The following is a 16,620-nucleotide window of genomic DNA, read 5'->3' on the forward strand; positions in this document are numbered from 1 at the left end:
TCTCAAAAATATTTCTGACTTACCTATCAGTTGCAGAGCTGTGATTGTTGTACCTGCCAGTGGCTTTCCCCTCCCTATGGAGGTTTACAAGAGACATCTTTGATGTTTTAAAAATGGTTTTGAGAAAGTTTCGCTTGATGGGAGAGAGGGGGGAGGTAGTTTTTGAATACTTCTACATATTTCAGCTAAATTGTGTCCCACGGTACTGTTGGGTTAGCATTGGCTTTCCTGTTTGTTTCAAAAAAAAAAAAATCTCTGCAGAATTCGTGTAGCAAAGTCAGACATTTATTAAATCAGTTTTTTCTTCGCCTACCACAGTTAATTACTATCGCTGGCTCAGTAGCAGAGGCACTTAGAGTCACAAGCCTTAGTGCAAGCAGACAGAAAGAGCTGTCAGGCTGCACCCCAGCCCCGGCAGCAGGCACCGACACCCGCAGCCACTGCCCGGACGGAGCCCCAAGTCCTGCTCCCCTCCCGTGCTCCCTGGTCTTGTGCACGTTGTTCTCCTCCTTTGCTTCCATCTTTTTGTTCTACAGAGCAGGCTCAGAAAAACTTCCCTGCTTTCCTCGCAGCGCCGCTGCAAGGGCTGGTTCCTTGCCTGTGAGGCGTTCTCAGGTGATGGGAGCTAATTAGGGCAACTCATTTTTAATCAAGCTCAAGGCTTTGTCCTTACCATCATAGCTATTTAATTGTATTTTTTTTCTTAAAACCACTCACCCTTACCAATGTCAGCTGGGTCTAAGACATCGGCTTGATATTTTCCAAGAAGCACTCGGTGCTCCCTGCCCTTGGTGAGCTCCGCGCTGCCCTTCCTCGGGGGGACGCTGGGGGTACCCCAGCCTGCGGCAGCACGCGCTGCTCCCAGACGTGTGCACTGCCCATCCCCGGCTCGGCCACCCGCGCGTTGCGTTTCCAGCCTGGCAACTTCTCAGTGGATTAAAACCCCGCTCTGCTAATTTTAACTCAGTTCTACTTTTATAAAAACTCATTTCATTCAAAGAAAACCAACATCTTAGCTCCCATTCAGAAGCGTAGCTGCGCTGCGCAGCTTAACTCTTCTTCATCTCATCCACGAGCTGTGCAGTTCCGGAGGAGAAATTCAGCAACGCAGTCCTCATGCAGCATTGTGAGGATTTCAGTAGTCAGACCACAACCAAAAGTTGTACCACAGAGGTACTCAGAGAAAATCGATGGTTTCAAAGGAAGTGATGGCTAGAAGATACCAAGCCTTTGCCACAAGGATATTGGCGTGACCTGGAGGAACGTCTTCCTACCGCTCCTGCTAATGCCCCTACCCACTCGGATAGCAGCCCCCCGCAGTCCCCGCCCAGTCTGACCACACCACGCACAGACAGACAGACAGACACGGTACGCTCACAAGTCTCTGAAATGCTGAGGGTTATATCAGCAAATCGCTGGGCAACCTCCAAGAGCGCGGTGTTTCTGCTTCTCGTGGAAGGGGTTTGCTCTCACAGAGCAGCCAGGGTCTCGCTGAAGCTGGGCTGGGCTGTGCACAGGGTCACCGGCTGGGTTGGGAGCACCACGGGAGAACAGGATGTCTGCAACAGAGAGGTGGAACAAGAAACAGCCAGCGGGCTTCAATGTGGTTTAATGATCCCTCAAGCTCACGAGAGCTCAGCGCCACGTGGATTTGTTTGGGAAAACGTCACTGGACTGTGCCTGATGCCAGCTCTGCCACTGCAGTTACTCACTGTGCAAGAACCTGCTTGGTCCGGTAAACACACTGCAGGTCAGAGCCTGACCCTGCCCACTGACTTCGATGAAAATTTAGCGATGTTAAACAGATGGGTTTGTCACTTATTTCAGTACCCTCTGCCTTTAAAGCACAGCATACCTGTAACAGCAGCGATAGTACTTTTACTGTCAGCAACCCGGGCCAGTTTGAGAAATCACAAAGAACAGCATTGGGAAAACCCACGAAACGTAAGGAACTTTGAAGTGGGACTGGGAAGCTGTGAGATGTTTCTATTTTTATCCTTCAAACCGTTCTCACCCCTTTCTGGCATTCACAAATGGCTGAGAAAGGCAGAAAACCAGCTGGCCTACATAGCTGCAGTGAAGTGATGGAGATTATGCGTGCCTGCTCCTGAAAACCTATTTCAAGTTTCATATCTGACATGCAATCCTTATTGGTTCTTTTTTTCTTCTCGTACCTTTGAATTTACTCCAGATACAAAAGGAAATGGAAATCAAATTGAAAAAATTATGGTTTTGTCTAGTCGGAACTGGGAAGGACTTGAAATGTAATTGTAGCTGTTTCTGCAAGATGTAGTTTTGTATTTTGAAATTGTAAGTGTTGGGAAAGCTGGCTATTACCCTGAACCCAAATTCTAGCCATTGGGATCATCCAGTGCTTCTAAACTGAAACTGTCGAACAGAGCAAAACTCACAAAATACATAAAAGGAATGAACGCCTTTCAAAAATACCCAGGAAGCAGCCCCCGCCCCCAAGAGCAGTGGCGAACCTCAGCTTTTCCCCCACCCAGTGCTTCCTGACTAAGGCTTTATGGCTCAAAACCACCCAAGAATAAGTGAAATGGCCCAAATCGGTCACGGCACGATGCACAACAACTCCTCCAGATTAGCAGTACAGAAGGCACAGGTCTGACACCACACCTGAAGAGCATCGGGCAATCCCATCAGGGCGAGTTTTCCTTTCCACCAGACATCAGGTCCACCCCAAGGTGGGAGAGGTGCAGAGATCCAAGTCATCTAGATACACACATTGGCTCTACCACAACATACTCTTGGAAAGGAGAAGCAAAACAGGAATGTTAAATCAGCTTTTTGTGAATGCTCCTATCCCACCGCTGGCTCTGGTGCGTCTAACGTGTAGAACGAATCTCCTCTGTCTATGAGGATGGACCAAAGGGAAGGAGAGATGGAGAGAGAGAAACCGGTCTGAAACCACAAGAGCAGAAATCATAGGGAAAGCAGATACAAAGAATTTTTCTTCCTCCTCACTGCCCTTCTCCATTTCGCTCACCCCACCTTATGAATCCGTACAAAGAGCTTTTAAAAATTAGCCAAGACACTTTGGTTCTTATTACTGGATTCTCCTGATAGTCGTTCAAAATATAAACAGGGCTATTGCTGCCAAACCTGAAGCACTAAAATTATTACCAGTAATGCATGCCCAGCTCTGAAATTCTGAAGTTAATTTAAAGCATCACTTTTAGAAACAGGATGCCTTGTCTTCATAGATCTAAGCTGGCCATATTGTGAAGAGTCATCAATATTTTTATAAATTTTACATGCAAGTAAACTGAAATTATCATTATATCGATTCAGTAGCAACTGCTCTAGCAAGGACTAGTCTCAATGACCAATGAATTGAGAAGTCTACAAAACGGAATGGGAGAAAAATAACAAATGAAAACGTAGATGTTATCCGCCGTCTCCTCTTGTCCTATTTTACCTGGCTAAACTTCTTTGGAAACGGGAGGAATCGGCAGCGTGTTTATTTTCCCCTCAGCGAAGCACCAGGCAGCACACTGCCAGCCCGGCTTTGGCGACCGGCCACGGCGATGTAGCTCCTGCAGGGCTTTGGCCTTGGCTCGGCGTCAAAGCTCGTTCTTCCATTCCAGAAAGTGCTCTGCTGGGCTTCACCCTATCCTCCACTAACGTTCGTCTCTAGCAGCTCCAGGGCAGCTTTCCCCTCAAGTACCTGGACAACAAAGCAGCTCAGTTCCGATCTATAAATATTTAATATTGTATTCCAGAGCTGGGCTTTCTCCAAAGCAGCATCTGCTGTCGTTGGGGGTTTACAGCTTGTGCATACGCATATAGGGGGATGTCAACCTTCACATTTACACAGGACTGAAGGTAAAGAAAAAAACAAATCTTCACGGATTTTCATACGTATGTGAGAGCAGCACTTCTCTGAGCTTGAAACCCTGCACAGTTTAATGAATGCCAGCGCTGAAAATTACCCAGAAAGTCTTTTCTGGGCTGCTCTTCAGATATGCAGTCCAGCACTTTGTCTTCCATGGTGTACAGACCTGTTGCTATGGCCTCTTTCTTCTCCCACTACACAGAAATCGGTGTTAGCCTTTGACTTGGCACCAGGTCTCGCACCTCGGGTCCAGCAGGATCCGAGCGAGGTTTTCGGGGGGTGGCAATGGGCTTTGCACTGCTCTGCAGGAGGGAAGGGAGGGAGCCAAGCTCTTCCAGCAGCCAGTGATGCAGGGGTGTGACATCTCTGAGACGCTGCTGAGAGAACTGGCGTGGCTTCGCAGAATCAATCACACACATTGACCCCAGCGCTAGCTCACCGGGCGCGTGGTCTGGGGAGCACAAGGGAAGGTGCTCCTACCCGAGGTTGCACCCAGGACAGTCTCAGTCTGGATGTTCGGCTTCCAATGACAGTCACAGAAATAGCACACGAGTTTAGTTCTGTCTTAAAAAAAGAGACAGGATTCAGGTGAATGTGGGACTGCGAAACACCCCCCCGGTTCACACGTACCTGTCAGTGCTTGAGTAACTGCGAGGCACACCGGTCCACTCCACAAAGCAGAGACGAAGTGCTGGCGTGAAACTTAAAGATGATTTTAAAATAAGTCATTTTCTCATTCTTCAGTAGAACTCACCTCAGCTTGAGTTCTCTATGTGCCAGACAAGATTTTTATACCCTGTATAAATGACATTAGAAGACCAAATGAGGAGCATAACACATCGGGTAAAGCTGGAAATCAGACATGTCCAACCTAGCAGACTTCATTTTGATTTGTATTAATTTACACCCTACAGTGTTTCTAAAGATTAAATCAAAACTTACCTTTAACAAACAAATATAACCATGCTAATACTCTTTAAAGTGTCCCTGGCTACAAAGAAGCTGAGCTACCTGAGAAAACAGAGACAACTGCTGCTACCCGCGACAAGCTGATTTTTCCACCCTGCTGCCTCTTCCACTCCCCAGCCTTGCTTCTACGCTGAGTTAAGGAACCGCGAGAGTTACCCGGAAACAGAGAGAGGACCAGATGAACTTGGAGATACTGGATATAAGGAATTTTTTATAGTGTCCTGCTTTTTGCCTCAAAACCATATTCAGGTGAGGAAAAAGCAAATAGGTAGAACGTATTTTTGAATTCTACACACACACACTGTCAACCGCAATTACGTTGCTTCAAACTGCATTCATTTTCTGCTTTTAAGTCTTCTATGGCAATGATTTTGTTGAAATAGGTTGATTTCAGTCTGTTATGTTAATACTACCCTGGTAGAGATTTCAAACTGTTTACACAGAAAGAAGTGCAAAAATACATTAGCGACAAGCAGAAGGAAATTTAAACTCTCAGTGCCTCTAGTTTGTGCTATTTTTCTTTTTTTTTAGAAAACCTGTGGGTGGCTTTGTCCATACAAATGGCTTTTTCCCTTGACTCCTCTCTCCTCCTGCAGAGCTCACCCCGGCTGGCTTCCAGCTGGCTGTGAAGGAGGGACGGCGGTGGCACCACGGGGACCCCGAGAGCCACCCCTCGCTGCCGAGCTCTGCCCCCCGAGCCCAGCCCGTGGGTGCCTGGGGACAGCAAAGGCCTGCAGTGCACAATGTCACCACAACTCAGCAGACTAGCCAGCTAGGAGCTCTGCTTAACCACTTCTCCAAAGAGAAGTTCAAAAATATTCAATAAAACTTGTGTTAAGCTAATTCCACGTTGCAGTACAAACAAAGTCTGGAACAGCCTAATCCTCTTACACCAGGGAGTGGGCTCCGAAAGTAGCTATTTAATAAGATTAAATACTACAGGTCATAAAAATTAATTTACACAACTATCATGGTTTAATAAAGTGCCTATCTACAGAGCGGGCTGAATTTCTCCTCCGTGGGAGAGGCAAAGCCCTGCCCCGGCGCGTGCTGGGCAGCACCCACGTCCTGATCTCAACGCAGGAAAGCCCCTCGTGTGAGTAACTGTGTAAATCTGATTTCAATCACTCACATTGGAAAATTTGCCAGACACTTCAACTTACCAGATTCTAATGCGAACAGCAGCATTGGTTCCTACAGCGCTTATAAATCCCTCCTTCAGCGGAGCGGGGGGAAGCTCTGCATGGATATCTCCCCAGGAGGAATCCCCTTGCTCAGAAAGCATAGGTCTGCTTATTCTGCAAGTGAAAGGCAATCAGCTCCATAATTTTACATGCAAAATAGGAGTCTAATAGCTCTGCATACTTTCAGAGTTACAGCAATAAAGATGGTGTCTCAGCTACCCTCGCTGACATTCCTCCTCTAATGTATCCTGCAGGGACCTGCCATTGGCACCTGCCGTTAGAAATTCAGAGCGAGTGCTATAAATACCTCTTTCCCTCCATGCCACGGTAAGATAAACTAGAGGAAAAAAGGTTTAATCTGGAAAAATGCATGGCACACAGGAAGGTCAAGGCCTGCTAGAAACTGGGGAAAAAAAAAAAGTCACATTTTTGCTCATCTGATACACAGAGGTACTAAGAATAAAAACTTTTCTAGCTCAAAAAGCGTGGGGAAAGGGCAAACCAGTGTATTAAGAGCTGGAATACGGTTGGGGAGGAAACAGTAGGAATCTGAGAAGGAAAGCATGGCCAGTTGTGGGGAAAGCAAGGCAGAAATCAGCTGCGCAGAGGCTGAGGCATGGCACACTGGATTTCCTCTCCCAGGTAATCAAGATTTTTAAAAAAATAAATTAAAAAAAAATGATCAGAAGTCAGAGAGAAACTGAGACTTGCAGCAGTATTTCAGGAAAGCAAACACTTTTAAAAATCAGAACAAAACCAGCACTGGGTCACAGAAGTCAGGAATATAGCAACTTGATAAGCCCAGCTAACACGGGAAAGATCCAGTTTTACGTCTCCGCTCTGAAGCAGGACGAGCCATGTCTGGTTTGCTTCCCCTAACCAGTAACAGCAGGTCATCGTTTTGATCAGAAGCTATACTCTGAAACCTCACCGCTTTAACGTGGTCAGTGCTGCACCACGACCAACACGGTTCCACCAGGAGCCGCGGCGCAGACGTCTCTGCCCTCTCCCCGAGCGCTCCGACCGCGCACGCACCGAGCAGAATGTGACCCGCTCCTGGGAAAGCACCGAGCCAGGGCTCACACGGCAACAGGAGAAAAGCACAAAGAAGCCGCCTGTGCTTTCCGTCTGCCGCGCAGACGAGCAGGGCGGGTGGTGAAACGTGCTCTAAAGATGTTAGAGCACGAAATCCTAAAAGTTACCAGCTCTGAATCACCCTCCGGGGAGTGGGGCAGGAGGGAGAGGGGTTCGTTGATGGCGGGGGGCAAATGCGCTGAGTGCCGTGGGGAAATCGCGATGAGCGCAGCGATGTGCCCAGGGCACTGGGAGGGTTGGGGGTGTGAAGTCCCTTCGTGCCTCTGCGGGGGTGAGGAGGGGGCTTTTGGTCCTCCGGGACGGAGCCAGGCAGGTTCTCCATCAGCTCATTGAGATCCCAACAGCTCCAATGCTCCTACATCACCTGGAAAGGTATTAGTAAGGTATTCTGGATATACCGGAGTGGGCACAGCACTGAAACATCTCCTTTTGATAAGAACGTTCACTTAAAATTGTTTAACACACTATTTAATAAATCATTTTCCAGTGTACAGCTTCTGAACTCGCTCCCGTTCACTTTCGCTTCACCAGGACGTAGGAAATGAAAAGCTTGGACTTGCGGCTTTACAGTTCTTTGCCCAAGCCCTGCTTAAACTTCTTGTGGCCTTTCCCCGGCTCAGCAAATTTTGCTCCTGTATGCTGAGGAGGGAGACGGGTACCGGGGGAGGGAGGATAATGCCACAATTTAGCACTTCTCACTTGTGAAAACTTCAGATGCTTTGTCAAACTCTCTGAATTCAGACAGAACAAAGCGTTTCTTACATTAAGAAAAGGAAGAAATATGAAAAAAAGAAGTAAAACTACATGTTAAAAAAAGCCCTGCCTATAGTACTGCTGCTTATGTCTAGAAGCACAAGGGTTTTTCTGCAGAGCCTGAGCAGCTTTCCCCACCTCGGGCAGCGAGCAGCCTGGCACCGCCGAGAGCCGCTGGCTGGGAACCGGCGGGCACACAGCCGGCAGGGTTCTGGGTGCTGTTTGCTTCCATTGCTCACCACTGACACTTTTTGAAGCAATATTTCAACAAAAGAAAAAATACTTATAGCACCTCAGGGAAAAGCAAGCCTGCAGTGAAATAAATATCTCTTTTGTATCAAAGCGATTCACAATTCCTTTGATAAATCTTATCACTGCGGAGCTTTTCTGCATTAAAAAAAACCCATGAAGGGATGAAAGAATCTTTTAAATGCATCTGAACAATTCTGTTTATTTTGTATTCAAGTGCATCGCACAAGCCAGCGCAGCATTTCCATTAGTCTTTAAAAATAGTATTAAAGGACATTTCAGTCTATTTAAATTATGTCTATTTTCATTTAAATTAGTTGCTAAATAACCAGCTCTATACCATCGTCATGCTGTAGTGTGTGACTGCTAGAAACACACTTCAAACAAAACAAATTAAGGAACCTGGAAATTGCTCCAGTGGAGCAAGAACGTATTTTTAGGCAAAAATAAACAGGGAATGGTGGCAAGTCATCAAAAATATGATAATAAACCAGCCCATATTTAGTGTGCAAAAGGAATGGTACATATGGAATACCTCATTTTACTCGTACGAAGTTTTTATTTATAAAACAATGCATAAAATTTGCAGTTTCCTTACTTAACTGGAAAGGGACTAATTACCTTTTTGGTGGCCTATTTTTTCATACCCAGCAGTCCTCTGAGTTTTGAGCAGTCTCGGAGCGAGACAGCTGGAGCACAGCCTGTAGCACCATCCATCACGCTGGCACAGCTGCCATTCCCAGCAGAAGCCAGGGCTTCACTGCGGGCTCTGGACCCCCCCCACCCACAAAAGCAGGACTCTGATTAACCCAAATTAACAGTGGGCTTTATCCAGCGTTTCAATGGCAGGCTCAAGGACAGCACAGACAGCTCTGCCAGAGGGTGCATCGTCCTTAGGGGAACCCTGAAGATGTAGGATTTCATAGAATCCTGGAATGGTTTGGGTTGGAAGGGACCTTTAGAGGCCACATAGTCTAACCCCCACACCACGAGCAGGGACATCTACCACTAGAGCAGGTCGCTCAGAGCCCCGTCCAACCTGGCCTTGAATGTTTCCAGGGATGGGGCATCTGCCACCTCTCTGGGTAACCTGTGCCAGAGTTTCACCACCCTCAGCAAAAAAAATTTCTTCCCTACATCCAGTCTAAATCTCCTCTCTTGTAGCTTAAAACCATTCCCCCTTGTCCTGTCACAAGAGGTCCTGCTAAAGAGTTTGTCCCCACCTTTCTTATAAGCCCACTGTAAGTACGGAAAGGCCACAACAAGGTCTCCCCGTTATGAATGAACCATGTTTCTTCTCAAGGAAGACACTGAAACGGCGTCGGTGTGCCAGGAGCCTGGGGGGACCAAAGTTTGGGTACTTGATAATAACAAGACCCCCTAACCGGTCACTCATATGGGATCGTTTTTCCCAGAGGTGGCACGAGCTGACAACAGTAGAGTCCCGAGGTCTCTTCCTCCTGGTCCCAGGAGGCAGGGATGGGCAGCATCGGAGCCCCCATCCCAGCCCGGGACTGTCGGACAGCGCGGGGCAGGCGAGCGAGGAGGCAGAGCCGTCCCAGCTCCGGCTGGGAGAACTCCGAGCTGCCGCCTCCTGCCCGCCGCGCGGCCTCGGGTGAGCAGAGGGGGCTACAACATGTGCAGAAGTACCTGTACCTGAGCCTGGCACTCACAGAGTTCACCTCCCATACTGTCATCACACGCTTTTTCCCAGCGCACTAAAAGTATTAAGAATGACCTCCTCCCAAGCAAAGTCTTAGAGGAAGAAAATCTAAGCCTATTAACGTATTAAAGTCTTCCTTAAACTCACAAAAATCCTTATATTATACATTATGAAATTATACTTTGTCAAACTATATCAAAACAGCATTAGAGAAGCAATGCCTCGTGTCAGATGGAGTTAATGAAATAACTGGACTGAAAAATGCATGTGCAGATGTGTCAGGAATTTTAAAAGCTTCCAGAGCAAGTTCGGCGCCTCCTTCTCCAAGCAATGCCGTAAGACCGTTACGCTATTAACTGCTACCAACATTCTGATTTTTTTTTCTTTTTGGATCTTAATTAGCCATGTTCTATGCATAGCTTGGATATCGATTATCATTTCCTGAACAGGACCTGGAATATTTCATTTTTGTACCTACTGATCTTGATCCTACACAATCATTTGCGCTATCACAAAGCCAAACCCGTCTGCCTTCTAACTCCTATAAACCCAGAAAAAGCACCCCCCTACTGCCTCTGTCTTGGGAACTGAATTTTTACAGTACCTTAAATATCTTCTGATTATCCAAAATAAGGGGGGAGGGGGAGAAAAAAAATGAAAAACTAGAGTTCAGTTTTAGCATGCCAGGGAACATTAGTAAGGACAAAGTCACAAAGTAACACTGAATGTAAACATCTCCTCATCGGGTCATAATAAACATAAATACATGAAATGAGAACAGACCTCAAAGCGCACGTGCATGTTTTGACTGAATACAATTCAAAAAAAGAAATCCTTCACGTGCTCTGTTCTGGAGTGACCATCAGCCACCCCATCCCTCCTTCCAGCCGTCGGTCCCCAGCCTCGCCCGGCCACGCAAGGAGGGAAGCTCACCCCCGCCAGGTCCCGGGGATCAAACACTGGGTTCCACAGGTGGAAGAGGACTCTGTCCTGCGTCCCACGGCAGTGCTAACACCCTCAGCGCTGCCATTCTTCACAAACAAGACTAAGAAACGCCTGGTTAAACAGAAAAGTGCAATCCAAAGTCTGGAATGTTTTCTAAAACAGGAAAGATTTTGGTCTTTTCGTTGATATATTTCCAAAGGAATAAATATATCTTCTGTAAATGGAAAATCTAGGAAGTTTTCTCAATATACATAATTTGCATATATATTTACCTTCTAGAAAATTCCTAGCTTCAACTAAATGTAGGGAAATAATTCAGTGCATAGATTCGATACTCAAGCTATGCAACAAGTCATCTGCATTCAATTCAACACTGCTATAAAAGAAAAAAAAAACTATATGAGTAATCAAGAACATACTTAACCTTCCTCTAAGCAACACAGAGAAAAGCTAGTGTGAAATATGTGACAATCCCCTAAAAATATACCTAAAGGGTAACTGGTAAGGTGTGCTGTAAAAACACTATCGGCACAAAAGAAACAAAAAACTGACAAACCAGAAGAAAAATTTGTTTTGGAGTCACGCTCACGAAAAGCTGATGTACCCTCGCAATAAAATGAGATGTATAACGCAAACCTTCCCAAAAGCAAAAGGCAGCATAATTTCAACTGTACGTCAGCACAACAGGTCGAAGAGTTAGGAAATTCTTGTGGGCTGAAGAAATACATAAAGCTTTTTTAAACCTGAAATCATGCAAGACCTCAGAATTAATACTCAGATATCTTCCGTTACATTTGCGTAACCACAAGGCAGAGGAAGGAAAAATAAGACAATTCAATTCTTTGGATTTGCTTGCACGTAACATGAAAAATTGACAAAAGTATTTGGAAAGTGTCCAGTCGTCCTGGGCACACCGTGGAGGGAAAGGGCACCCAGTGTTTTACCCGTGACTCAAACCAGGGGGTAAGTACCAATCCTTCTGCAGAGCGAGGAACCTGTTCTATCTTGTCAGATTCCTTTAAAAGAAAATTTTAAAATGCTGTTTTTCGTTTTCTGAAAAGACAGCCCAGCTCTGAGCCTTGGAAAGTGCAGGCTTGTTAGAAAAGAATTAACTCCTTATCTCAGGACAACACGGAAAAATCAGCACATCCTGACATTTCCAACTGCTCGATAGGAAGAGCCTGGTTGAAAATTGTTAAAAGAAAGAGAGATGAGCCATATGACCTTGTATTTTGGGGTACTCCAAAAATCTACTCATGACTCAACATCTAAGCAATGTCCAGGGTGACCAAGGAATTGGACTAATTCGAACAATTCTTTAGCCCCAGCAGAGTCTGGTGTGAGCTCAGCTTGGACAGTGTCCGACGATGGGGTAGAGCCACCCAGATGCCAGGCACCCGCTGAAGGTGACGACTGGGCTGGAGCCAGCAGATGAAGAGCTGATGGAAAGGAGCAGCAGCTGTTTCCAGCCTTACGCTGCCCAGGCTACAGTCGGCAGGTTGCTTCCATGCGTCAACAAAGCCAAATGCAGGGTCCTGCACCTGGGGAGGAACAACCTCATGCACCAGTACAGGCTTGGGGTGGACCTGCTGGAGAGCAGCTCTGCGGAGAGGGACCTGGGTGTCCTGGTGGACGACAGGTTAACCATGAGCCAGCAGTGTGCCCTGGCTGCCAAGAAAGCCAATGGGATCCTGCGGTGCATCAAGAAGAGTGTGGCCAGCAGGACGAGGGAGGTTCTCCTTCCCCTCTACACTGCCCTAGGGAGGCCTCATCTAGAGTACTGTGTCCAGTTCTGGGCTCCCCAGTTCAAGAAAGATGAAGAGCTACTGGAGAGAGTCCAGCGGAGGGCTACAAGGTTGATGAGGGGACTGGAACATCTCCCCTACGAGGAGAGGCTGAGGGAGCTGGGCTTGTTCAGCCTGAAGAAGAGAAGGCTGCGAGGGGACCTTACAAATGCTTACAAATATCTGAAGGGTGGGTGTCAGGAGGATGGGGCCAAGCTCTTTTCAGTGGTGCCCAGTGACAGGACAAGGGGCAATGGGCACAAACTGAGGCACAGGAAGCTCTGTCTGAACATGAGGAAGAACTTCTTCCCTCTGAGGGTGACGGAGCACTGGAACAGGCTGCCCAGGGAGGTTGTGGAGTCTCCTTCTCTGGAGATATTCAAGACCCGCCTGGACAAGGTCCTGTGCAGCCTGCTCTGGGTGACCCTGCTTCGGCAGGAGGGTTGGACTAGATGACCCACAGAGGTCCCTTCCAACCCCTACTATTCTGTGATTCTGTCAGATAAAATAATCTTCCACATCTTCACCGCAACATGGAAATGAACATCAGCTGAAATCATGGGCTCCAGCCAAGCCACTGAGTTATTGATAGATTTTCAGGGAAAGAATAATTGGGAGCAGGAGCATTGCAGAAGATGCCCTGAAGGTAGAAAGTTGTGAGAAACAGCTGCCTCCCGCAGAAGAAACAAAGACCTCATTACCTGTTCAGAGTGGCTACGAAGTCTGCAGCAGCGCAGCGCCCACGAGCTCGCGGCACAGTGACGAGGGTGCTGTCGGAGAGCGCGATGCTCATTGCCATGCACGGCCACAGCAGAAGAGCTGCTCTCTCTCTGAAAAAGGAGTCTCTGCTGCTTCCCAAATACCAGAGAGTAAAAAGTTAATGTCGTCTGAGAATGCACAAAGGTTTCTTAGCTGTAAAGAGGCACGCTGCTAAAAAAACATCTCCTGTACCAAGGCACCTATTGAGGCCACCCACTGCGCTGACTTTGACCCCAGCTGACAGCCCGAGTTTCAGCTGCTGCTGAAGACGGAGACTGAGCTGAATCAGGCTTCGGAGGGGTTTTTTTCTGCAGATCTGAACCTAGTTTGATCCATTATGGAAGCTTAGATAGAAATATATACATCTGCTGGGATTCTTGCAGAAACCTCGGAAGTTTTAGTTTCTCCAAGGCAATCTTCAGCCAAGTGCAGGCTTTCCCTGTGTAAAGTCCTGAAGGCTTTTACCAGCAGTTTGGTGCTATCCCTGCACGCAACTGTACAATAAAGAAATAATGCAATATTCAGAACTTAAATTCCTAAAAATCAGACTTTAAATCTACATTTAGAAAATTAAATAGTTCGTCTGATCTTCAAAAGTCCCAAATGGCGAATAATTTCTGTCAACTTACAAACATCTTTTGTAGAAGGGGAGAACTAAAACATTCATATATAGCTGCAAAATAAAATACAGATTTACCTCAGAAGATCCATGCTACAGCATGGTTTGAGGTGGGCACTTTACTATAATTATTGCATTTACTTCTACAATTTCACAGCAAGCTCAGGGACCTTGTGTATTGAAAGCCTGAGCTGGCACGTTTAATTTATGAAAACTGTCCTGCTACCAGCGTTATGAGGCTTCTGGGCTCTTCTCCAGCAGACGCAGAGGGTCAGCAGCCGAGCCTGGCTCCACGCGTCCCGCTGCCCCTGCCCAGCTGCTGGGGACCGGAGCCCGGCGCTGCAGAAAGTCTGGCCGGGCAGGAGTGTCAAAAGCAGCGTTCAGGAACCATACTGACATCATCTTCCAGTAAGATTTTGCCAGCGAGCTTCCCACGTAATTAGTAGAAGGTCCTACAGTGTCAAGACCTTTTAAAAAAGAAGGCAAAAACACTTAATTAAAAAAATAGGATCTGTATTCGGTTCAGAAGTGCGGTTTTGTTTAGTTCTGCATTAACAGCTTTGGGGGTCATTTCCTTCGGAAAACATCCACGAAAACATCACACCCGTTACCAGCTTCCAGGTCATCGGCACTCGCCAAGCATAAATATTGACCCTGCTAGGGCACACAAGTAAGTTAATAACACAGCTAGGTATCATGAGGCCAAACACCCACAGCAGCACTGCCTTTTCCCTGCTCCGCTATCATCATCCCAAAATGCTGTTTCACCAGGAGAACTTATTGACAAAAAGTGTCGGGGATTTATAAAACAGCACAGTAAACATGAAAAACCCACATAGGTGCCCTTGGTGAGAGGCAGAGACGTGCTGGGCGGCATCGTCGGGACAGAGCGACGTCCCCAGTCCCCGCTGCAGGTTCTGGGGATCCCCCTCCATCGCACACCGATGCAGAAGGCTTTGCTGGCAGCCAGGCTGACGCAGCAGGATGCTGCCCAGGTGCTGACCAGAAAATTTCCAATAGTTCTTCACATTGATCCTTTTATGCCCACCTGTTGTCACTTCTGTTTTATAAACAGGACAGGGAGGGTTTCTTGGTTTTCCACCTGTAATACCTAGGAACCTGGAGTCTTTATCTATGACAGAGCTATGAGAGGCTTTGACACAATTAAATAAGGTTTTGAGCTCCGAGCATTTAAATAAGATACCCCTTTTCTGAGAAACCAGAATAAGCAGCATAAATTATATCAAGTTTAGAAACTAGATTTGAAAGTTAAAGTTTGAGCTATTGATTGTTGACATGACTGGGAAATAATACTGCAGCAATACAGAAAAAAAAGCTACTTATGTTAGTATTAAAATGCAAATTACAAACATAGATGCAAAGGTAGGCTCCAACTTCAAAGAAAACAAACAAACAAGAAAAAAAACACCAGGAAGAAATGTAACCTCTCACTTTTCACATTTCCAAACCAAAAGGTATCAAAAATACCCGAAATGTAGTTCTGCTACCCAAGGATACGTACATAGTACTCTATGCCCTCACAACCCCGTATCGAGAACCGGTTGTGGAGCGGGTCTTTTCCCACTTTTTTTGTGCTCCATTATCTGCCTGATCTCCTTTCTCTTCCTGATTCCCCAGAAGCTGATGATGCTCCCGATTACTCAAGTTCTTCTACATCTTCACCAAAAACTATGAAAATGACGTTTTCCACATGCAGTTGTGTGATACAGATCATGGTGTTCTTTAAACACATAGTATCTGCCACTTGTCCTTTACTCAGAAGTTAAAATTCACATGTAGATATAAACTTTGGCACGTGGACCCAACATCCTTGTTTAGATCCTCATGTCGTCTTAGCTTATGAAGTCTTGTGGTTTTAGTCCATTTTCAGATTAAGACATCAGGCAATTCAACAAATGTTTCAACAATTCTGTGCCACATTTAACTGTACTTTGAGATATTTAAGCAAACAATGAAAGATGTATGCAAAGCAATAAAATGTGTAGATGGAAACTGTCAGGAATTCTACTGCTTAAACAAAAAAGATGATAATTCTATGCCTAAGGCATAATTTCAATTACAATATAACAAAGTGAATATAAAAAAAACCCCAAACAGCAGTGGTACCACACTTATTTGTATACCAGCTATCATAAAAAATGCTGCCCACTTCCAGTGCCGCTTTGGAATAGAGTTAGCATTCAAGTGCTAACCTGCTAACCCTATCACTGGGAAGAAATTTAATAGATAAATTGAATCTCCAAATGTAATAACATTATAACACAAAAAACAGGAAATTGAAAGTCAGCCCTCACTGAGCTGCTAGCTTACGGTTTTACTCATTATTTCATGGAAAAGGAAACCAATGCCCAGCCATACCTAACAACGCCGTGAAGTCAGCAGCAGTCAGCCACACCTCAGTGGAGTCAAATATTCGAGCATGCGCTTGTTCGCTCCAGGTAAAACACACCTTACTTTTTTCTTACACTTAGTGAATCAGAGTCTCTAAGTTTGCTCGGAACTGGCTTGGCTTTGACAAGAACCTTCCTTATCTGTGCAGCGAATATTTTGCAAGGCTCCACAAGGAGAATCATAGGGAGAATGCTAAGGCTGAACATTAAATCCTTACAAAAAAAGTCGCTTTTAACAGATCACCAGTAAACAAGAACACAAGCATCAAAAAAGTGGGCGTTTGATCGTTAGCATTGCCATTTGCTTGACCAGATTTTCTGAGCTTATGAGCT

The sequence above is a fragment of the Opisthocomus hoazin genome, chromosome 6, assembly GCF_030867145.1.
Source record: "Opisthocomus hoazin isolate bOpiHoa1 chromosome 6, bOpiHoa1.hap1, whole genome shotgun sequence".
Taxonomy (NCBI): Eukaryota; Metazoa; Chordata; class Aves; order Opisthocomiformes; family Opisthocomidae; genus Opisthocomus; species Opisthocomus hoazin.